We start from the raw sequence: 25,743 nt of genomic DNA on the forward strand, positions 1-25,743 counted from the left end.
TCAGCTACTATTGACAGTAAATCTAAGTGTATACAATCTTTCGCAAAGAAGATAAATGAAGAAAGTGACGAGGATATTCCACTTAAGAAACAAATTGTTTTTGTTAATAAACAAATTGTTACTGCGAAGAAACAAAGTCCTCGAAAGGGTAAAGTAAGTAATATGATGGTATTGGCACTACTACAGATACAGGCTATAACAACGGTCAAAAACCGTTGTTATATAAAAAAGCGGACGTTGTTAAAGCGTCCGTTGTTAAAGGTTTTAACAACGGTTGGTTTTTCTAAGAAACCCGTTGTGAAAACTATTAACAATGGTTAAAAACCGTTGTCGTTACGAGACATTCGTTCTGGAAAGTGTGACTAATTTTTGGTGGGAAAGTTATAACAACAGTTACAATAGAAAAAACCGTTGTTATAACTAAAGACAACGATTTTTTTTTAAATAACCGTTGTTGTTGATTTAAAAAAAAAAATTATATATTACTAGATGCATGCATTATTACTGCCCCTTTATGCTTCCGATGCATGCATTATTACTGCCAAATCCCTGCATATGAAAGGACACAATATATGGAATGAGAAGGGTTATAAGATTTGGCACAACTTCCTAAACATATTAATTAAAAAACAACTCAAACGACACATTAGTAAATATAAATTCATGCATTATCTCAATAACCATTCCATTATATCACTATCTACACCCTAAACTCCAAACCCTAAATCTTTAAAACCTAATAAACTCCAAACTTCCTTCAACAATGAATGATATCATTCGTTTTACATGCATTATGACCGAGTACAACAAGAGTTTCATACGCTGGTTGCTGGAAATCGAGAGGAGGTACAGGAGCTACCTTGAGGAAGCTCGGATCACACTCAAGGATGCCAAAAAAATGGCTTGTTAGAGCCGCAGATAATGCAGCTATATGACGATATAGCATTTGCGGAACGAAACCTCCAAATAGCAAAGGAGGAGAGGATGAATATCATAGAAGAGAATGCATCCCTATATGAACATCTAAGAATTGTATTTTTAGCAATGAAATAAGTTTATGTATATATATATATCAATTAATTAAGTTTATGCATTCCTCTCCATCATCTTCTTCTTTGTTTTATTTTATTTAATTTGTTTTATTAATAAACGCAGAAAAACTAATTAAGCGAATAATAATTAGAGAAAGAAGAATAATGATCGAGAAAAACACATGCAAATAAAATAATTAGAGAAAGAACAATAATGACGGAGATGACAAAACCTAAAACCATAAAGCGATAGATATTTACCTGATAATTAGAGAAAGAAAGAGACGATGACAACAACAGTGACGGAGATGATAAAGCGACGATGAGAAAGAGACGATGAAAAAGAGTGTGGTTGTGTGTTTGTGTTTGTGTTTGTGGCTGTAGCTGATCTGTGTTTGTGTTGTATATATTGTGGAAAGTATTGACAACGGTTTTTACACATAAACCCGTTGTCATTAGAGAATATATTAACAACGGGTCCTTAGAAAACCATTGTTAAAAAGTATTAACAACGGGTTTTAATATAACCGTTGTAATTACTTTTCACTAATTTTGCGCCAAATTATTAACAACGGTTATAATGTATTACAGAGTAAACTGTTGTTATTAGTTTTTATATTAACAACGGTTGTGCAAGTTTGACCCGTTGTTAAAACCAATAACAACGGTTAACAACACATAACCGTTGTAATTAAGTTTACTAAAATTCGTGCCATCTATTCTACAACGTCTTATGGTGATTTTCGTGAATAAGCGTTGTTAAAGGGCCGTTGTGGTTGCCTGGATTTGTAGTAGTGTGGGTTCCAAGTGTAAGCAGAAGTTTGATTTCTCTTCGTTTAAAAGTGTATATACGAGAATGTCTCCTACAGGAATAGTTGAACATCTGTCATACGAACAGTGGTGCGCGCTAGAAGAGATTGGATTTAGTGGGCTATTTTGGTTAAGAGTTCGTTCCATTCCTTTAAAGCTTGGGTACTGGTTAATTAAGCAGTATAACCCATACCAAAACTGTATTGATCTTCTTGATGGTGAGAAACTGTTCTTGAAGGTTTCTGATGTAAGATCAACATTTGGATTTCAATTAGGCCCTAAAACAGTTGAATTATCTAAAACTCATACTGAATCAGAACCGTTTCAAGAGTTTTATACCAAATGGAAACAATAATTTGGTATAAAAGATGGACAAGTTCCACTCAAAATGCTTGAGAATTGGTTGATAAATCATGATCATGGTGGTGATGAATTCAAGGTTAACTTTATTGTGTTTGTTGTTTCTTTGCTAATGAGAAACACCCAAAAGCCTTTGGTTAATCATCATGTCTTGAAATCGTTGATGAATGTTGATGAAATCAAAGATTACAATTGGTGTTCCTTTTTGTTAAAACGTCTCCAAGAAAGCAAGATTGAGTGGGTGCAAAAGGAGACTCACTTCGGCGGGCCACTGTTGTTTTTGGAGGTAAGAAGTCTCGAAAAATATATTTGAAGTTCATAAATTAATTTAACATTGCAAGGTACGTTTTCATTCTCTTCTAATTAATTATCTTTTTTTTGCAGCTAATCTATGTTGATCGCGTTGTTCATGTGGAACGAAAAGTTGAAAGAGATTATTATACGTTGGTAGGTTGGACTAGTAGTTTATTGTCATCTAGAGATAAGGATGAGATGAAAAGCGGTATGTTTGGAAATGGTAAGTTGGAAGAACCAATTGAGGAGGTGGTTGACAATACAGTTGTCGAATCTGTCTATGGAACAAAGGACTACACCGAGGAGTATATTCTTGATCTTGCTAAATGTATAACTAGTTTAGCTCAGAACATATCATCTGTTAAGGCTAAGTTAGAAAAAAGAGCATCAATAATTAAGGATAACAAGACTGCTAAGCTCTATGATCATGCATTTAGTTTACTCAATTTGTCAAATGAGCACAGCTCCGCTGATAGTAAAAGTTCTTTTGGTACTAATGTTGCTTTGATATTCCGTAGATCTTTTTCTCTGCTGAGAATGATGTTAGTAATCATCCTTTGGTTCTTGAAGCTTTGAATAATGTAAACATAACTTCAAAAAATAGTATTCAGGTTGAAAGCATGTCATTGAAGAGGCCGATTTTTTATATATATAAAAAGGTAAATATGTTGATCATATTTTTTGTTATATTATGTTAACTGGGTGCTTATGTGTATTGTTCTTTAATTTGATACATTTCAACTATTCCAGAAGCCTTATGCATTGACAAAAGAAGTTGAATTAGTTGACAATGGGAATGAAGATAACAAGGAAGAGGTGTCAAAAGAAGAGTCAGAGGAAAACAAAGTTGAAACAGTTGAAAATGGGAATGAACACAAGAAGGAAGAGATGTCAGAAGGGGAGTCTGAGGAAAACAATGTTGAATCAGTTGAAAATGGGAATGAAGATAACAAGAAAGACATGTCGGAAGGGGAGTTTTAGGAAAAGAAAGTTGAAACAGTTGAAAATGGGAATGAAGACAACAAGGAAGAGGTGTCAGAAGGAGAGTCTGACAAAAACAAAATATCTGATGATGACAAGGATGTACGAAATGATTCGAACCATCTTTATGTTGATAGTGACAGGGAGAATGAGCAAGAAGCCAATACGAATAATGTTATAAATACCCTTGTATGTAGCATGTAATCTAAAGATTATAGTGAAAACCCCAAGGCAACTAATCCCAACCCGAGCTTAGATATTAGTATTGAACTTGATTTACTAAGAGGAGACATTGACCCATGTACAGAGCCATCTGAGTTTCAGCACTGTATTGCTGACTACGTCTACTACACTAAGGGAAAAGGTACTGTTCTTGCTCGGTATATTTTATTCTACTCATTATGTTTCTTTTATTTAATCATTCTGTACATTTAGTTTGGGTATTATGTGCATTATTAATAAACATAATGTACATATATGTAATTAACTGACTTGTTTTGTGTAACATCTGAACCAGTGAAAAGCTCTTTGAGTTTAAGAATGTCGTGGGTACCCGATATCTTTTTGCATCTCTAAAACCACCTCGGTATATATCAGATGTTGTAGTTGATTGTTGGTCAGCTTACTTGAATTTCAAGGAACTTGAAAGAAAATCTTCGGCACCACGTCGATTCTTTGCTTCAACCCTCGTATTTGTGAGTAAAATTTTATTTCATTCTATATTACAATAATTTTATGTTATACAAGTGTATATTAAGAGAAGAATATTATGTTCTGTGTGTGCATCTAGCATTTCAAGGGCAAAGGAAAGAATTCAAATTTGAAAGACAATTGAAAGTATTCAAGAAGCATCTTAGAAATGAGTTAAATCATGCTGGGATTATTGATGTGACAAAAGTTGATATGGTTAGCTCAAACAATATATATAGTCAATACATAGTGTTATCTGCTGCTAATTTACTCTCGTAACAAATTTTATGTCTGTTGTATCTTCTAATCTTTTCTTATATAAAACAGTTTTTTTTCCCAATAATATACGACGAGCGTTTTTACCTGTTCGTATTCAATATGGAGAAGAACAAGTTTGTCATTCTTGATAATCAACAGCATGATGAAAACCCAAAAACTCGTTATGGAAACAAACCTTGGGATATGGTAATTGTTCAGTTGCCTTTCATTGGTTATTTTTTCTTTTACAATGTCATATTTTTTGCACGGTCTCTCTAGACAGTTTGATCTGAATTTTTCCATGCAGCGTAATGCTTTGGCAGAATATTTGAATGACATTGGTGATTTGAAGGAAAGAGTAAGAGCAATGGAGCCTACTGTATTAAAAATGCCTTGGAGAAACCATCAAAATGTTGTTGACTGTGGTATTTACACAATGAAACACATGGAAACATACAAGGGGGGTCAGTATTGGACTTGTGGATTGACAAAAAACAACGTAAGTTTCTAAACAATTTATATCCCATAATTGTAAATGTACTTTTGGTTTAATTAAATGATCTTTCTTAAATTATTAAAAGCACATTCTTTTTTATAAGTTACCTATCCTCAAGATATTCTAACTTTTGTAGATGGATGGACTTCGAATATTGAGAATTAAATATCTTTGCACTTTGGTTTCATCCAAGTGCAACATTGTTTGTGATGACGTTTTAACAAAGGTGAAGCAGTATCAAGAGAAGCCCTTCCCAAAGAAACTGGATTCGTCTGATGAAGAATTCTACGAGGATAACTGTGGTGATGAGACTGCCGGGGATGAGGAGATAGGAGAGGAGGTAGTTGGAAAGAAAGAGAAGAGTACAGATGATATTGGTGTCCGTGACAACAATGAGACTGTTAGGGTTAAGAAGAGAACAATGGAGGTAGGTTGTACAGAAGGGAATATACCAGATGGTAATGATGTTTGTGAGAACAATGACAACATGATAGATGTGAGTAATACAAACGACATAGCTAGGATAAAAGACAAAAGTACAAATGAGCATAATATCACTACTACAATATTGATCAAAGAGAATGACACGTCTGTCGCGTACCTGTCAAAAATAAAACCTAACGGTCTCAACTAATTATGTAGCAGAGGCAGTCGAGTATCGAATCCACAGGGAGGAATGTAACTACAGCTATCTATTTCTAATCCTAGGGTAACAATTGGGTTTGATTAATTTTTGGTTTCTAACTACGGAGTAAAAAGAAGAGAAATAAGGAAAGAGCAGATAAGCAGGAAAATGAATTAACTATCAATAAGAGAGAGACATGTCGGGAACTCGGTTCACTACGGTAGTTTAACAACTTAGCAGTAAATGACTCAGACGAACTAATTGTGAGACGGATATTAGAAGGTCCTTTCGGTCCACTTCCCACCCTAAAATACCACTAACTTAACTTTCGTCCTCATTAGGGTAGTCTACTGTTTATAGCAGGCCTATTTAATCCAATCTTTCGATCCAGGGTTAATTGTAGCCAGTTTAATAGGTGACATAGAAGCGTGCACTCAACTAGGTCGGTGATTACAGTTATATTGCTATAGTGACAGAGTCTCTTAAATCGGTTCGTCTAATTCATTTACTACGTCGTCATTATTCTACCGCAGATCCCCTAATCCCAACATGAAGAGGTTTAGCTACTCATATTCATATCTAATCTAACAAAGACATAATATTCCAAAGAGAAGACATAATGAAATAATGATAAAACGCGATGACAGAAATTAGGGCAAGGAAGAACAAATGCATAAACAAGAATTAAAGGCAACAAGAAGGTTAATTAATATTAAGAGAAGAGGAGATTACAATCTGAGCAATCCGGCGTAAAGAACGACGAAATCCGAGTACAGTAATCCCAAGGTAAAAGCAACGTAAAAAGTAACAGTAGGTTTTCTCATATGAATGATAGTAAAAAGAGATAGTCTCAGAGTAAAAAGTGATGCCTAATTAACCTAGTAATCCTTGGTTAAATAGGAAAAGTCTAAGTGTTATTGCAAAATAAACCAAACACGGCTAATTAAAGCCCACAGCGTCAAAAAGCCTCTCGATCGAGTAGATTAGACTACTCGATCGACCATCACCAAGAACCTCCTCGATCGAACAACTGGTCACTCGATCGAGGTCTTGGTCAGGTGCAGACTACTCGATCGAGGAATGAGCCTCTCGATCGAGCCTTAAGGAGCCTTGGAACTCTTCGATCGTCCTCCAAACAGCTCGATAGACCACTTGGATCTTCAATTCAGCTTACGTCTTCACCCAAGTACCTCGTAATGCGTGCAACGACACTTCTCAGTGCAACATCTCACTCTGGGATACTCCCGTCTCCTCTAAATGCATGCAAAAAGGACAGAAAAAGGGCATGGTTCCGCTACTTCCGCGATTATCCCTACAAAAAGGACAAAATACACCAAAGTAGCCAATTCGGGGCAAAATACTATAAAAACAAAGATATAAATGCATGGAAATACGTCTTTGAAATAGGCTAAAAAGGCTATACATTAGGCACGTATCAAATCTCCCCAAACCAAACCTTTACTCGCCCTCGAGTAAAGTCAAAACTAAACTAATGGAGCGGAAATGATAACTCAGAGCTAGCTTAACTTGTCTACTTGAACCACTTTAATGCAACAGAAATCAACAGTTAAAGCTAGGCAGTCAATACGCAAACGAATTATAAGTCGTTCGTAAAATAAAGTGACCTATCGACCTTGCAAGACCAACAAAACCGGACTCTCACGTGGTCACTCTTCTCTCATGAAGCAAAGGGCAAATGTTATATGTAAAAGAGAGAAGGAAAGACAGTCACTCACCTATCTGCGACCTACATAGCATGCATGCAACAAAAATGAAAGACAATTCAAGTACTAATGCACACACTCCAACCAATAATGTCCGTCACAGCCGAGGGTTTGCAAATAATATGGGAATAGTGAGGTTCAGGTGAGAAAAGGCAATACAAGTTATGGAAATGTGGAGGTAAAAGCGTCAAGCTAGTTCCTAACAGGACCATAATAAACCATCCGGATCTCAAACCGATCGAAAGACTAACACAGTGCCCTTCATGGCACAAAACTCACTAGATCGGAAGCACAATCTCCTCAAAAAAGATATGGAATAAGAGTAGAGGAGTCAGACGGTCACAAAGTTCCCTTTTTTAAACATATCGTCTGAAACAACTAACTGAAACAACCAACCCTCTTGTCGATTGTACATCTTCGAACATCTTCTCAATTCTGACAAGAGGGGACAATCATTTTTTCACAATTTTTCTCTTTTTCTTTTGTTCACGTGAATCTCATTTTTTTTTTCATCTTCTTTTCCTTTTTTTTTTTTTTTTTTTTTTTTTTTTTTACTTCACGTTTTTTCTTTCTTTTTTTTTTTTTTAATTACTCTCTTTTTTTTTTCTCTTCCTCCTTCTTAATATAACACCAACTCCAACGTGAATTACGGACCAAACTGCAATGGAAAACGTACCACAAAAGGACAGACTAACTAGCTTGACTAGGCAGGCTTAGTTTGGAATGTGGCTAATGGGTCAAAAGGCAAGTTTTGGTCAATGTGGAGCTAAATGGGTGTAAGATGTAAAGAAAGGGGAATTGCAAGACCCTCCCTGCATGTGACACCAACCACAAACCCGAATATGTGCATTTGACGAGAAATTGAATGTCATAAATGTGCAAATGAGACAAACATGCTATGCAAGGAGTACTACTCTCAAAATTCCTAATGAACTGGTCATGAATGTCACCAGTTATGGGCTCTAAAAACTCAGAATTTTTAAGTAGTTTGCCAGTTTATAGGTCAAGTCTAAACAGTCAGCTTATATTTGAACAGAAATTCGTAGATTATGCGTATGACAAAGCTAAAAAACCATCAATGAAGTGCAAGGCTCAAGTGAATTGACAAGTTAAGTGCAATTTCATCACGGGAATCTACCGTTCCGACTCAACCTAAATGCAAAAATAAACGTGAAATTTTTTTGAATTTTTGAAATTTTCTAATTTTTTTGGATTTTTGATTTTTTTTTGATTTTTGATAATAAAAAACAAATGCAAACTGAAAAATGAAACGTGAATGCAAAACAAATGCAGATGCAGACTCAAAAGGATGCAATACCCTCCCCAAACCAAAACGGACAACGCCCTCGTTGTCCTCCAGCATACACCAGCAGAAAAATGGGGGATGGGGGTATACAACCGATAAAATAAAAATAAAGGAGACGAAAATAAAAGAGTAAGAAAACATACAAAACACGAACTTCCCAAACCAAACCCGGAAAACTCGGGAAGTGAGTAGACCAAATAGCTACTCGTCGTCGGCGCCGCCGTCTCTCGTACTCCGACTCAACAAAACAGTCTCCCCAAACCAAGCAACAAACAAGGGGGAGACTCGGTCGTCACCTCCAACCAGTCCTCCGGGTTAGGTACGAACGGGGATCACTCGCCTCCTCTCTCGGCGCTCTCGCCGCTGCGCTCGCTCCGCCAGAATCCGCACCTCTCGTGCTACATTGTCTCCTCCGGCTCCTCCTGCGAGTCGAAGAAGACGGAGGGTACCCGTCCGCCGGGTATCGGTAGAAGGAAGGATGCGGCCACCCCTCTGGAATCGGTCGCCGGGCTCGGATATGGAACTCGTAAAGCGGGAATACGGCTAAAGCCATATCCCGCCTCATCTCGGGAAGGTACCCGCACATATCCTCGGGCGCCTCTAAAGCGGGAGGGCGGACAAAATTGGCCGGAAAGGCCGAACCGGGAAGGAGGGTCAAGTGGGGGTGGAGTGAGTGAAGGTGTAGGGCCGAGGCGTGGGTGTCGGTCCCGGCTGGGCTCGAGTCGGGTCCGGGAGCTAGAAGACGCTCCGGCCTCCCGCTTCCTCTTCTTAGAGGAAGAAGAGGGAGGGGTGAAGGTCGGTGGTAGGTAGGTGGAGGTGGCCTCGCTCCCTCGGCGCAGCAGGGGAGCGGTGAGAGTGGCGGAAGGGTAGAGCACGGCAAGGTAACAGACGTGGAACCACAGATCTTCCACGTCCTCGCGCTCCCCTTCGCCTTCGGGAACCAGTCAAGACACCCATGGCCTCCCGTGTCAAGGTAAGCCACCTCATCGGGTGCAGTGAGTGAAGTGTCGGTAGGGTAAAGGTGGCGGGCGATCCTAGTCACTAGCCCGCCGCAGACAATAGCGGTCTTGACCCGAGTCCCAATCCCGTTCCAATGCTTTGAGCTACCGGATAGGCAATGTTGAGAACAAACGGGGTACCGTAGTCAATGTTGAGGTACCCCGCGAGAATCGCTAGCTCGGTGTTGGTCACGTTGTTGGACTCAGGGCGCCCAAAAATGGTCTCTCCTAACAGACGCAAGTAATAACGGGGCGCGGGTAAGTGAACGTGAGCTCCCTTCCGTGAGTGAAAGGGAGTGTGAGACGGAGCGACCCAGTGGTGAAGAAGGTCTCGAGGTGGGTCGGTGGGGCCGTCACTAACTAGGCCTAAAACCTGCCCAAACCGAGCCAAAGTCCGGTGATGAGACTCGTTGCGGAGTCGAAAGTAAATACAGAACCGGAGTGGTCGGCGGCGTAAGAGTCGGTGTCAAAGGAATAGGAGCTAAAGAACTCGTACGTAAGGGTACGAATGGTAGCCTCCTGCATGGTAATCAAACCCGACATACCCGTCCCGTTCAACAAACTACAGACCTCCTCGTAAATGCCTAAGGTCTCTAGGTCAGTCCGCGCAAGGAAACGGGTAGAGGAGAGGGGGCAACGAAGTAAAGAAACTAACCGTGTCCGGTGAGCCTCTGAAGTGAAACGTACCGTGGGCATCTTCGGTACAGGTGCGATAGCGCCCTCTCCCGGAACAACAGCCTCAGACGGGCTGGAAGTGAGGGCTAGCTGGCTAGCCTGCTGGTGGGTCCTCGGTGGCACCATACCAAGCTGCGGGAAACGGGGCTTGAATCCGCAGTCTAGCAGAGAGAAAGGCCTGGGAGTGATGGCTGGTGCAGCCTGAGCCGAGCTCCCGGCTGAGCTGGGTGCGGAGTAAACTGTCCCTGCAGCTGAGACAAGTAGAACTGGTGCCGCAGTGGTGACCAAGGCAGAGCTAGTGGCAACAGCAGGGGCCACTTGCTCGCTCACAGAAGAGCTGGAGGACGTACTAGTAGAAGAAAGAGAGCTCGCGTCCATCCTGCATATATCAAAAGGGCACGAATAAGAAATATGCTGCTAACCGTGATTAAAACAATCGCTAACCAACATGTGACAGCAAAAGGAATAGCCCTATTAGTCGGAAAATTCGACTTCCAGAAATCAAAGGGCAAGCAATTCCTCAGAAATATCCGAAAATTGCATGTAAATGGTGGTAGTATAATAAAACAGTGACTGCCAAAGGGCTAAACAGCATGAAACCAGAAATGGGGGCATGTATGACTCTGGCAGTCGAATATAATCACTCACAGCGCGAGATTTCCCAATTATTTACATCAAGTAATGGCAATAGGGGACGGGAAACAGATCACAGCAGCAAAAAGCAATCAAGAGCTGCAGTTATGCAAGCAAAGCAATAGAAAAACCGTCGGACAGTCGATGAATTCGACTTACAGGGACCCTAGTTGCGGAAATCGCGAAAAAATTCGAATTTATCATGCAAGGTCAGTGAGGAATTGTGACAACATCATCAATAAGCGAAGCAAGGGCAAATAAACACAATAAAATCGAAACAAGTCGACTATACATGGAATTTTCGAGCCCTAATTCAAATCACCTCATAGAAATTCAAAAAAAAAATTGAAGATAAAATGCAAAGAGGTTGAATGCACACTTACTTGATGATGATTGACCTATAATGTAGCAATTAAACTCCAAAAACGAGCAAGCAAGGCGGATTTTTAATCAAAAACCCGCGAACCCTAATCCCTTTAAAAACCGCAAAAACGAGCACAAATGAGGGGAAAATTAAGGGGTTATGGAAGATTAATTAGCTAACAGGAGAATGTAGGTGTTTGATTAGGTGATTTTTGGGCAAAAGATGGGGATTTGGGGGAAATCAATCGCAATTAGGGGAGGTTTAGACGGAAATTAGGGGTTAAAACAATTAGAAATGAAAACTGAAATAATGAGGAGTTAAGTATAGAAGAAACTCCCGTCCACTGTTCATTCCTCTCGATCGAGTGATTTTAAGTCACTCGATCGAGGTCTTTTTGATGTCCCCTTACTCGATCGAATAAGAAACCTTTCGATCGACCTGTTCCTCTGTGGCCTTCCTCGATCGAGTAGCCAGCAGACTCGATCGAACCATCTTTCACTCGATCGAGTACAAAAGTACTCGATCGAGGACTTCCTCGTGTATATTTCTTTGAATTTCCGTCTTTTACTTCCTCGAGATGCGTGCATTTCCCCAAACCTGCGTAAAACATATCCAAACACATCCCAAAATACCAAAAATATAGAAACACAGTCTATAGTCTTATTCTACGCTAAAAAGAATGTCTAAGCTAATTGTCCTAATTAAAAACGTAAATAAACCAATTCAAAGGAAATTTGAAACTTGTCTATTACACTTTGTTACACGGGGCATTTCCCCGTTTAATTCCCATCACTTTGTCGCAGCCCCTTCGTGGGCTTCTGACTGGAGGACGTCACTTCTGCGATACTGACTGTCCTTTTTGACTTCCATGAACTTGAATTTCTAAGAGGAGGAGGAACATAGTTCGAATCTATGTAGGTTCGAACTGTCCTTGTTCTCGTCGCTCTGTCAGCTTCCTTGGCTTTCTTGGCTTCAGTTTGAATGACAATGGTTCCACCCTGTCCTTTGACTGCTCCTTTCTTGCCTTCATCTGTACCTGCAGCAAGGACAACAGACGAATTTTCCTCCTTGTTGCTCTCGACCTGAGGCGGAGGGTTAGCAACAATAGCAATATTCTCCAAACTTTCATCTGGAGTGTCAATAATAGGGTCAACAGAAGAGAGGGCATTGCAAGGCTGAGCTTGCATGGGAGCCCTCCGGAATTGGGACTGACGAAAAGTCAACTCCTCATCCCCTACCCGGAAGGTCAAAGTCTTCCCCGACATCTATCACCGCACACGGGCGGTGGACAAAAATGGTCTCCCTAAAATGATAGGGGTATGCACATCTTCGGGGATATCTAGGACGACAAAGTCAACGGGAATAAAGAACTTCCCGATCCTAACAGGTACGTCCTCTGCTACTCCTAGTGGCCGTGATAAACTACGGTCGGCCATCTGGACAGTCATATTGGTGCAACTCAGCTTTGTCACACCAAGTCTCTTAGCTAGAGACAGAGGTAGTACACTTACGCTAGCGCCTAAATCGCATAGCGCATTATCAATCAAATTCATTCCTATGTGACAAGGGATCGAAAAACTACCCGGGTCTGATTGCTTTAGAGGTAACTTATTTTGAGATAAGGGTGACCCCATCTCAGTCAAGGCTACGGTCTCATTATCATTTATGGTCCTCTTACGTGCTAAAATATCTTTCATAAATCGTAAATAAGAGGGTACCTTCATAAGCAATTCAGTGAACGGCACGGAAACTTCCAAACTCTTCAAAAGCTCAACAAATTTGCTAAACTGTTGATTAATCTTGGTATTCTGCAGCCGCCTCGGGAAGGGAACCGTAATTGGAATCTCAAGTCCCTTGTTCCTCGCCTCCAAAGTGTCTTCCGGAGCGAGTTCGGTATTCTTTGGGCGCTTCTTACCTCTCAAACGAGGTCTTTCCGGTGAGTCCTCGCTTAAACGAGCACTAGCAGGCTCTCGAATAAGCTTCCCGTCGACAATATCAGTCGATCGAGCAATGTGGCCACTCGATCGAGCTGTTTCTTCATCAACTTCAATCGATCGAGCAACAGTCCCCCTCGATCGACCTTCTTCAGCTTCCATGTCACTCGATCGAGCAGAGTGACTACTCGATCGAGGGCTTTCCTCACCAATTCCACTCGATCGAACTGTCTTAGCACCAGACTTCAGTCGATTGAGTAATTGCTTCGTCGTGAGTCCCTTTTTCTTACCAGAACACTGTTCATCATCAGTTGCAGCTACTCCCAGGTCTGATTTCTTCAATTCTGGTCCCTCATAAGAGAGTCCGCTTCTCAACTCTATCAAATGTACCGTCTCGTTTGGGTTCTTCTCATTTTGAGTCGGTAAATGACCTGGCTTTCTCGAGGATTGGTTCGCGGCGAGTTGGGCAACTTGAGTCTCAAGTGCCTTTATGGTCGCGTCTCGCTGTTGATCACTTGTGCTTCTTTGTTGATCACTCGCATGAAGCTGCTTTGTAATAGCTTGCATCATAGATTTCAACTCGCCCATTTCACTCACTCCACTTGAAGATGAGCCGTGGCTAGGTGGGTTGAAGGACGGAGGCTTCGATAGCCTTGTTGCTTCGATGTGGCGGAATGTAAAGGCTGTCGCTGCTGATTTGGAGGGGCGGTGGGATTGAGTATGTTGCTCTGGTTACTCCACCTCAAATTGGGGTGGATATTTGGCTCGTACTGGTTGTTGTTTTGCCTATAATGTTGAAAGGCAGCACATTGCTCATAAGGACTAGGACAATAATCAGCGACATGTCCGTCTACCCCACATCTCGTACAGACGAAAGGACCGTCTGTCATGGCATTAACCTGGTACATCCCTGGTTTGAGAGCTCCCCCTAGTTCGTACTTGTCGAACCTAGCAGTAAGGGCCTCTAACGCAGCCACTGAAGAGGACTCAGCGGCTCTCCTTTGGTTGCCCCTTGAATTCCCGTATTCAGCCCGGTGAGTGGCTAAATCATCTATGATTTTCCAACCTTTCGTCGGCCCCAGGTTGTCAGAAAATCGACCATTGGCTGCCGCATCTAGTATTGCTCTCTGATCATCATATAAACCATTGTAAAAATGGTTACAAAGGCTCCACTTTTCGAAACCGTGATGCGGTATGGTCCGCACTAGTTTCTTAAAACGAAGCCACGCCTCATGGAAATTCTCGTCGGGCCCTTGCTTGAAACTGGTTATCTGAGCTCTGATGGCTATGGTTCTCGAAGCAGAGAAATACTTCTTATAAAACGCCAGTGCTAGCGAATTCCAATCTGTTATGCCGTGAACACTTTGTCCAAATCCTGTACCACTCCCTTGCGATCATCGCGGAGTGAGAAGATGAACATAGTTTCTTTGATCGATCACCGTCACACCGGGGGAGGAGGTATGGAGCAGCGATGAGTCGATGAAGGTCTCCATATCTTTGAGCCGCATCTTCCTTAGCGGCTCCCCCGAACTGATTTTTCTCTACCATGCTGATGTAAGAGGGCTTCGGTTCGAACTTTCTGGCATCTCCCGGCAGTTCGAACCCCTTATAAAGGTTGTCAGCTGTGGGCTCGGAGTGACTAGCGATGGATGCTTCCTCAGCCATTTCGGGAAATTCTGGGAAAGTGATAGACTCAAGTGAACAGTCGGAAACTGGAGAAGACGGTGGGTTGTCTTCGAAAAGCTCGTTCTCGTAAAAATTGCCGCGAGAACTGGGCTCTTCCTGTTGCTCTCGAAATAGTCTCCTCTTTGCGCGACAGGATCTCTCAATCTCGGGATCAAAAGGTAGCAGTGGACCACCTTGCGACCTGCGCATAAGACGAAACTACAGACAAGATATGAGAATAGCCTAAGGAACGAAGTTCCTTAAATTAAAAAGAAGAATTAAAAATAAAACAGCTAGTAATTGGAACAATTGCCTCCCCGGCAACGGCGCCAAAATTTGACACGTCTGTCGCGTACCTGTCAAAAATAAAACCTAACGGTCTCAACTAATTATGTAGCAGAGGCAGTCGAGTATCGAATCCACAGGGAGGAATGTAACTACAGCTATCTATTTCTAATCCTAGGGTAACAATTGGGTTTGATTAATTTTTGGTTTCTAACTACGGAGTAAAAAGAAGAGAAATAAGGAAAGAGCAGATAAGCAGGAAAATGAATTAACTATCAATAAGAGAGAGACATGTCGGGAACTCGGTTCACTACGGTAGTTTAACAACTTAGCAGTAAATGACTCAGACGAACTAATTGTGAGACGGATATTAGAAGGTCCTTTCGGTCCACTTCCCACCCTAAAATACCACTAACTTAACTTTCGTCCTCATTAGGGTAGTCTACTGTTTATAGCAGGCCTATTTAATCCAATATTTCGATCCAGGGTTAATTGTAGCCAGTTTAATAGGTGACATAGAAGCGTGCACTCAACTAGGTCGGTGATTACAGTTATATTGCTATAGTGACAGAGTCTCTTAAATCGGTTCGTCTAATTCATTTACTACGTCGTCATTATTCTACCGCAGATCCCCTAATCCCAACATGAAGAGGTTTAGCTACTCATATTCATATCTAATCTAACAAAGACATAATATTCCAAAGAGAAGACATAATGAAATAATGATAAAACGCGATGACAGAAATTAGGGCAAGGAAGAACAAATGCATAAACAAGAATTAAAGGCAACAAGAAGGTTAATTAATATTAAGAGAAGAGGAGATTACAATCTGAGCAATCCGGCGTAAAGAACGACGAAATCCGAGTCTGATAATCCCAAGGTAAAAGCAACGTAAAAAGTAACAAGAGGTTTTCTCATATGAATGATAGTAAAAAGAGATAGTCTCCGAGTAAAAAGTGATGCCTAATTAACCTAGTAATCCTTGGTTAAATAGGAAAAGTCTAAGTGTTATTGCAAAATAAACCAAACACGGCTAATTAAAGCCCACAAATCAAAAAAAAGCCTCTCGATCGAGTAGATTAGACTACTCGATCGACCATCACCAAGAGAACCTCCTCGATCGAACAACTGGTCACTCGATCGAGGTCTTGGTCAGGTGCAGACTACTCGATCGAGGAATGAGCCTCTCGATCGAGCCTTAAGGAGCCTTGGAACTCTTCGATCGTCCTCCAAACAGCTCGATAGACCACTTGGATCTTCAATTCAGCTTACGTCTTCACCCAAGTACCTCGTAATGCGTGCAACGACACTTCTCAGTGCAACATCTCACTCTGGGATACTCCCGTCTCCTCTAAATGCATGCAAAAAGGACAGAAAAAGGGCATGGTTCCGCTACTTCCGCGATTATCCCTACAAAAAGGACAAAATACACCAAAGTAGCCAATTCGGGGCAAAATACTATAAAAACAGTATATAAATGCATGGAAATACGTGCTGAAATAGGCTAAAAAGGCTATACATTAGGCACGTATCAGAGAACAGCCAAACACCGTTCTTAAAGTCATTTTAGACCGTCATGTGGCCAAGCGTTCTCTTTTATTTAAGAGCACGGTTGAAATAAAGTCAACCCGGTCTCTTTGTAATAACAACGAGAACGGTTGAGCCAAATAAACGTGCTCTTTGATATATCAAAGAGTACGGTTGCATATAGTAACCAGTCTCTTTGATAAGGTAGTTTTCTTTGAGAGGGATGTCCAATATTTTGGCGCCTTTGCTCACTTTTTCAAAGAGAACAGTTATGATGTACAACCGTTCTCTTTGAACCTCACATTTTAAAAAAAAAAATATTTCTATTTTTATTTTAGCCCCTACACGATTAAATCGTATAGCTCATATATAAGAATAAAACCTGTTACAATTCAGAAAGTCCACCAAGGTTTACGCAACAAATAACCTTCACATTTAATTTGAATCCATAAGGACAAATCCTTGAAAAAATATACAAAGTCCTTTCATGTTTTTAATAGCCTACAATATCAAAAATACGCTACCTTGTGTAAAACAAAATACAAGTGCAAATATCACTTAGTCGCATCCAAGTGCAAATAAATCGAACTTCAAAAAGTTGTAATCACCATCTTCATTCACCATTGCTCGTTGGCTTAAATTGGAGTGTGAATTCAGCCCAAATATATGATGTGTGAAGTAAAATAATCACCTACGAGGAAAATGAGAAAACAAAGAGATGCAAATGATCGAAGTAAACAAAAAACATACATTTGGAAGAATATTAATATATCTTCTTTGATAATCTCCAACATATATCGAGAAACATAATTTTCGCATAATACGCTACCAAAAGGATGCGACAAAGACAATTATTGAAATATACTACTGCGTATAAAAGTAAGTATTGACAATAAAGAAGATATACCTTAATTAATTTCCAAATAAGTATAGCTTGTGAGCTAGTTAGTACGGTGAGTGCAAACGTCACCAACGACCTGTTTCCATGATTAAAAAGGTGAATATCACAACACCAGTCAATACAGCAATGACGATTCCCACATCACCAACAAACACCATACATGAAAAAAGCTTATATGAGACTGTCATATCACAACATTGATTTCAGGCATCAACAAGCAAGCATTCGCAGTGCTTGTATAGTATGTGTTCTAGCAAATGAAAACTACTTAAGCTGTCAAGCATACATTCATTAGTGATAACATTACACAACATGTCAAACTAACCTTAAGTTGAAGGTCATAGTTTGCTTTGTGCTAAATATCAATGGCTATCATGATAAGAAACAAGACGCGAGATGGGCATAGGCTGCAGTTTTCTGTCTAAAAGGACTTCCATACTGAATTAACCCACAGAAGAGGATAAAAAACATTAACAAATCACATTTCAAAACTCCACATCTACTTCATATTTATAAAAAGCAAACTCCACCGTGAAGAAAAATTGCAATCACAAATAATAAATGATGGAAATCACCTTCTATTGCAGGAAATCCGTCAACTTCTTTCGTGTCAGTTACAAACTTTTTCGCAAGTTTTTATAATACCTGCATAATATAACATGGATATATCACTAGAAGGAAAGCATAGACAATAATAATTAGAAAAGGAATGGTTAGTAGCTTATATAGGCCCAAATTAACAATAAATAAATCAAATTGAAGCAAGAGAAAGGGCACAATAGAAGTATTATTATACTGTCTTGCAATGTAATTTTCAATTTCTCCATAAGAAGGATAAGCACAAGACTTCTATAAATCATTCAGTTCTTTATTTTTGTTCAATAGTACCATAATGTCATCAGCTCAACGCATCTCTGTTATTTCATCGAATTACTAGTCCGTCTATAAGGCAGTTTAGGCAAAATCTAGGGGAATAGGGAAGGAGTCCGGCAGTGCATTCAGATAATCACCTCATAACATAAGGAAGTTTAAGGCGGTGTTCAATGGATATGAGGCATAGAAATAAGGGGGTGGAAGGGTGAAAAAGGGAAGGAAATGAAGTTTTTCATCCAAATCTTTTCCTCTGTTGGAGAGGAAATGAATTGCCCAGGAGAGGAGAATTGGAGGAATCGACCATTATTTGAATTTTCAAAAAAAAAAACATGCTTATTACAACTCAAATTCAAAATACTACAAAAGATTCACTTAATAACCAAACCAGTAAAAATACTAAGCTAATCCTAAACCTAAGGAAAAAAAATTACAAATTCATCTTACTGAAAGGGTATTACAGCTTGAAACGAACTTTGGCCATATAGATTGAATTCCAATGTTAGTCAACTTACAATTGTTCAAACAAAATACCATAATTAGGGTTTCACAATAGACATAAAATAGATTGAAATACAAAATAAGGGGAAATGGGCTACCAAATCACATGCTCGCTATCCATAGATGAGTTCATAATATTGAAAGAGTAAAATAACAATAAGCTCTTTAATGTACACTATAGAAATTAAATAGAAGTTCATCACAGAGCATTTCACTGTATAGGATTATGCATCAATTTAGTCTCAAAATGATTTGGGTCAACTTAACGCATCACCAAAATTTTACGAATAGAATGTCGATTGTAGTAAATTATCGATTTTTGAGTGTGTCTAGAGTAATTGCAACAGCAAGTGATAAATTATAGTTGTCTAACTCTAAGGGTTCACCACAATTTGGGCGGATTAACTTGAAAGAGAGTCCTACTTGGCTTCACATACCCTTACATTCAAGGTAAGTACGTTATCTAACATACTGCTACCACCATGTGCTGTCTCAAGGAAGGGAATTGTATATTTCGTAGAGCTGTTAAACCGACCCACCCAGGAGTATATACCTAAATATAACCTGAAATCAGAATTCATCTATTCTACTTGAGTTTTCATGTCTGAATTGACACAAATCCGTAAATATCTTGCTAGTAATACACGTGAATTATACCCGAAGGTCACAATGACCAACCCCAAATAAACATACATGAATACAAACAGACTTGATGAGAAGGCACTGGTTGACTTTACCAACAGACTTGATGAGAGGGCACTGGTTGACTTGACTCACACCAATTCAATTGATCTGTCTACTAGCTTTAACTATGTAGGATTCGTGGTGAAAGTAGAAAATTACTCGGTATAATATTGCGAATGTATATTAGAAGATATTGGAAAATCATGAATCCAAGTCAATCAACCCCAAGTGCGAGTCCTTCGTCCCACATTAGGCCTGTTAACACATTACTAATTTAGTGGAAATACGGAGTATAACTTTGTTACATTGTTCATATCTCTAACCAATTAACATGGGGCGGCAGTCGACACAAACACAAACATATTCAACATAAGAAGACAATTATTGATCAATTACAAAACATTAGTCCAAATTTTGATTTTCATCGTATAACCCCTACCCCCTTCTTTCCATTCAATTCTATACAACTTCCTTTTTAGGTTGATTCGATTAATTGTATACCGTCACAATATTCAGTCCACTGATTAATTATTGCATTAAAGAGTTAAAAATATGGTCTTACCAGTAGAACCAGCAGGAAGAACGATCGGCGACGACGAAGGCGTGCACAACCAGGAGTACGAGCAACCAGGGACAACCAAGGGACGACCCGAGTATAGGGAAATCACACCGTGCAAGGAGGAAACCAAACTGTGCTATGGCAGAAAAGATGTTGGAGGCACTGGCAAGCAGCGACAAAGGAGAAGACTCAGCGACGGTGGGTTATTAGGGTGCGCTGGTGATTCGTCTTAGGGCATAGTGGTGAAAGCGATGATTGTTGTGTATGAAAGAAGTAGAAGGGTAAACGCCTAAACGACAAGTCACGATTAGGTCTTTCGGCATTTAAAGGAGAACGGGTGCTGATAGAAACCGTGCTCTTTGTTTTTTAAAAGTGAACGATTCCCGATATTAACCACTCTATTTGATTTTTTAGGATGGTTGGTCAAACCTAACCGTGCTCTTTGTTAATGTACGAGCACGGTTCAGACAAATGACCGTTCTCTATTGGAATTCTATATGCGCGCCCAAACTAAAAATTAAAAAGAGACCGGTTCGCTAGCAACCGTTCTTTAGGTGGCGTTTGTTTAGGTATTTTTTACCAAGTTGATTGATTAGGGTCAATGTAGTCTTATTCGTTGGTTAATTGTATGATTGCTCGTTTGTAGATACTTAAATAAAGAAATAAAGTACGCAATGTAAATTGACACGTAAGATTTGGTTACGCGGAAAACCCAATGTGGGAACAACCGCGGGAGGGACGGTACCCTGCCAAGTATTGCACTATTTGAATGGGAGGATGATTACAATTGAGGCACAAAGCTAATCTCGCTGGCCCTAGGCGTCAGGCCTACTAGATCTTGGCCGAGTATATATTTGAGTATAACAATATGTCGTGGTGTTGATGTGATCTTGAATGTGAATGCCTTGAATATGGATGTGAATGTCCTTCTTGATTTGCTTTCTTGGCTATTTATAGGGTAAGAACCCTAGATATGTCCTACTTCAAATATGGAAAGGGAATATAATTTCCATAAGAACTCTTTCCATACTTGTCCGCCTTTCCCGATTCTCCCTAACTTCTCCCTATCTTCTCCCTATCTTCTCCCTAACTCCTCTTTCCTTAATCCGGACGCCTTCTATGATGGGTTCCTGATCTCCCTTGAGCCCGTTTCCCTTTTCTCCAACCGCGGGCTTCCTTCCTCCTTATCACTCCTTTCATAGCTCTTTATTTTATTAAGCGGGCCTTATTTATTGTGCTATTTTTAGCCCAAACAGTTTGCCCCAAATTTATTGTGAAGTACGCTTCTAGGTATCGAGCAAGGAATTTACGTAACCGAATGCTAAAAACCCTAAGCCGTCTTTTACACTTCTTCCCATGCAATCCATCATGTCAGCCGCCCTATTCCCCTTTTCTCGCACCCAACTCCCTCTCTCCTCTTTATAACACCAAACTCCACCTTCCACTTTCATTAATCTCAAATCATTTCAAAAAACACTCTTCTCTCTTAAACCCTCAACCTTCCTTCTTCTTTATTCTTTGCCGGCTTCAATGTTCCTCTTCCCCGTCTCTTTCATCAGGTATTTCTCCCCCTTTCCTTCTTTTAATTTTCATCTTCTCTCTCCACCATGGGCAAAACTCGACAATCCTCCACACCCTCTGACCGTAATCTCAACCCCACCTTTTCTTCTCAGGGACTTTTTAAGCATCCCCACGACTGTGACTCCGCCTTGACTCCGACCGACATTCCCACGATCAAGAATCTGCTTAGTCTTGGTGACGGGGTGGACATTGCCATTCCTGAGCCGGGACAGAAAGCTGACGCCCTCCGTCCAGGGTGGGTTAGTTTTTACCTGTACCCATTTAGATACGACCTCCGTTTTCTTTTCCTAAACTCGTTCAAGACTTCATTTTCACCAACAACTTTGCCATGGCACAAATTTCTGCTGCCATTTGGAGAGTTCTTCTCTATTCTCTTGCCGCCGGTCAGAATACTGGTAAATCTGTCACTCTGGGCGACCTAGCCCATATGTACAACATCAGATCCCTGGGCAGGGGTCAATTCTCATTCCGGGACCGTGGAGAGGCTTCCTTCAGACACGTGTCAAAATCCCGTGATGAGAAATGGTTTGAGGACTTCTTCTTCGTGAGGAAGGATTCCATCCAGCCTCCTGCTGATTATATTTTCGAGAAATGGGTTCTAACTTCGAGTAAGTAGCCTTTCTGTCACCTGATTTATTTTATCTCGCTGCTTACTAGCTTACTTCATCGTCTTCGTGCAGGCCCCTGTGACCTGACCCGTATTGGCGCCAACATCCCTGCCTGCAGCAAACTGTTCGGCATCTCTGAATCTGAGAGAAAGTTCCCAGACCTGCTCCCTGGTTTTTCACCTGCTTCCTCCTCCAATCCTCCTCAGTCGGCTCACAGTATGTCTTCTGGTAAGACTTCTACAGCCGTTTTAATTTGCATGCTATTCCTCCTGATGTTTTAAGCATCCTGTCTCTGAGACTATATATGCTTGCAGGTTCAAAAGTTAACCAATTAGAAATCATCCTCCAAAGTGCCAAAAGAAAGAGACCTTCCGCCAGCCCTGATGTGGCCTCTGCCTCCAAGAGGAGTGCTCCTGCTGCTTCCTTCCAGACTCCTCCTACGTTTTCCAGCTCTGCTGCACCCGAGCCCTTGGAGGTTGACCCGTTGTCTCGTCATCCGCCTACTCCTCCTGCCAGTCCTCGGGCTTCATCCAGTGGAGGCATTACTGTTCATTTCCCGGAGGGCTTTGGGAATGTGGACAAGGTTCCTTACTGGCCGGAGATCTACCAGCTGCTCTTCCCTCCTCTGAAGGAGATGTTTTCAGAGTTCTCCCCAGAGGAGATGGCTGAGAATGATGTGCATAATGCCTTCATGGTAAATACTCTTCGTTTTCTACCTGTTTGCCTTCTCTTGTTCAGATTCTATCTTTCAACTTTCTTGCTGACTTCTGATTTTTTCCTGCCCCAGACCCTCCAGTCTGCACTCTATAATCGGAAGATGATCAACATAGTGCAGACCACCAGCCGTGCTACCAACGTCAAGAACCAGGAGCTGAAGGGGACTATTGCTTGATTTGGCGCAGCAGCGCGGATTGATTTGAAGGAGCGTGTGGTGGAGCTGAAGGCTGAGCTTGCTGTCACCAAGGAGAAGCTGAAGGAGGCGGCTGATCAGCTGGCTCATACTCAAGCGGTGTGCAACACTTTCTCTAAATCCCTCAAGCGCTCTGATGAGAAGATCAACGAGCTGATCTCCCTGGCCACCAACGTTGTTGCCTATGCTACCAGGCGGGGAAAGATCAGCAGGATGCGTGCTGCTCTCGAGGAGACTCCCACCCAGCAGGCTATAGAGGAAGAGGAAAAGCAGCTGGAGATGCCAGAGGTGGAGGTCATTAATGTGACCGATAATTAAGTATTTTTATGTTTTGATGAACTTTTTGGCAGTCTGGCCCAGAGGTGGCAGACTTGTAGGTTTTAAAACTTTCTTTCTGTGGTTGCTCCGCCAAGGTGGCGGTTAAACTTGGGGCCGTATTTTGGCCATATTTTAAAATGCCCCTTGTCATAGTTTGGCAAGGCTTTAGCTTACATATCGTGCGCTTGTTATTTATTTTCCCTATTTTTAGGAAGTTTGCCGTGTCAGCCTACTTGACTGATTTAGGCGAGTCCTGTCAACCTGAAAAGGCTGACGTTCTAACTCAGCTAGCTGCCGTGTCAGCCTGATGGCTGATTTAGGCATATGCCGCAATGTAAGGAGGAGTGGCCGTGTCAACCTAGGAGGCTGATTTAGACCAGCCTGGTCAGCCTGAAAAGGCTGATCCAGACTAAGCTAGCTGCCGTGTCAGCCGGATGGCTGATTTAGGCGTATGCCGCAGTTTTGGACTACTTAACCTTGTTCATAACGCAAGGTGTGTTCATCTCGTTTAAAGCCAATAGGGGCGTCATTGAGGCAAGTGTATCGTCATTCTAGGACCGATGGGACGCTGCAGGATTCTGGTAGCGCAGATATCCCTACGTTCCATGTTCGTGTGCATGCATGCTGGGGCCCTGATTAATTGCGATTAGTGCGAGCTACGTCCAGGGGGTGGTATCAGGGGTAGCTGGGTAAGCGTATTCAGCTGTCAACCAGGCTCTCTTTCGTATGTTCTACAGTCCACCTGGTGAGGGTGCTCCTTGTGGAGAAAATAGGTTAGGCATGTTGGAGTGCCATGTGCCTTGTCACCCCGCGTTGGCGATTGATGATCTGCTAGACATCCTTTCAAAGTACCATAGACACTAGGATTCAAAGTGATGTACTTAGAGAAGCCTGAAAATAAGAAAATCTATTAAAATGATGTGAAGTACCTGTCGCCATCTCATGGGATACCAGAGCAATTGTGGTCCCAGGACGCTGCCAGACCACACCACCTAATAGTAGTTTAAAGTTTTAAAAGAGCTATAGACACCAGAAATATTAGTGAAATTGGCAGTATGCCTACTACCGGATTCTTATTTTAACTTTAAAAGTGATTTGGCTTTTCATAGTACATCATTCTGAAAGCTAAAGTCTATTTATTATTAAAAGTAATATCTCTTCAGGTGAAGTATGTTCCATGGGCGTTGTATGATTTGACCATCCATAGTCATCAGTCTGTATGCACCATGGCCAACAACTCCTTCTACCTGGTATGGTCCTTCCCATTTGTAGGCGAATTTGCCTGCTTTTCGATTCTTGGTATTTTGAAACACTTCTCGGAGAACCAGGTCTCCTACCTCCAGGAGCCCGACTTTCACATTCTTGTTATAACTTCTGGCCACAGACTGTTTGTAGGGAGCCAGACGGATTTTTGCGCTTGCTCGCAGCTCGTCAATCAGTCCAAGCTTCGATCATCTCTCGTATTGTTCGGTTCCCTGTCATATTTTCGTACTGTGAGTGGGAACTAGAACTTCGACGGAATGATCGCTTCGCGCCAAACACCAGTGAAGGGTGTTTGACTGTTGCTATCTTTGGTGTCGTCTGTCGACCATAACACTAGTGGCAATTCATCTGCCCACTTTCCTCCTCACTCCCGTAACCTCCTTCTCGGATTGTCCATGATGATTTTGTTCTTTGGATTCGACTTGCCGTTGGACTTTGGAGTCCTAGGTGCTGACTTTTTTAAGGTGATGTTCCACCTGGCACAGTATCCCTCGGTATCGTTTGAGATGAATTGTGAGCCATTGTCACATATGATTTCTGATGGGATACCAAATCTGCAAATGATATTTCGTTTTATGAACGAAATGACCTGTTTATCTTTTACCTCTGTGAATGCTTCTGCCTCTATGCACTTGGAGAAGTAATCTGTCATTGCTAGCATCCAGGTTCTGTTTCCTGTGGCCCATGGTAGAGGGCCTACTATGTCCATGCCCCATGCCAAGAATGGCCAGGGAGAAGTGATAGGGTGCAGGGGCTCTGCTGGCTGATGGATCATTGGTGCTGAGCGCTGGCAGGCGTCACATTTTCGTGCGTATTCTGCTGCATCTGCCTTCATTGTAGGCCAATAGTATCCCTGTCTGAGGGCTTTATTTACCAGGCTCCTACCCCCTG

The 25,743-nt window shown here is 41.3% G+C and overlaps 1 long non-coding RNA gene across 1 annotated transcript; it reads right to left on the reverse strand.

The window, feature by feature from the left end:
• Positions 1-17,067: 17,067 nt before the first annotated feature.
• Positions 17,068-20,520, reverse strand: LOC141605818 (uncharacterized). Its single transcript, XR_012526484.1, has 4 exons — positions 20,176-20,520; positions 18,134-18,203; positions 17,565-17,634; positions 17,068-17,348 (listed from the first exon to the last, which is right to left on the reverse strand). It is a non-coding gene; the product is annotated as an uncharacterized LOC141605818 (long non-coding RNA).
• Positions 20,521-25,743: the final 5,223 nt, after the last annotated feature.

This window comes from Silene latifolia, chromosome 10 (genome assembly GCF_048544455.1).
Source record: "Silene latifolia isolate original U9 population chromosome 10, ASM4854445v1, whole genome shotgun sequence".
NCBI classification, from domain to species: domain Eukaryota; kingdom Viridiplantae; phylum Streptophyta; class Magnoliopsida; order Caryophyllales; family Caryophyllaceae; genus Silene; species Silene latifolia.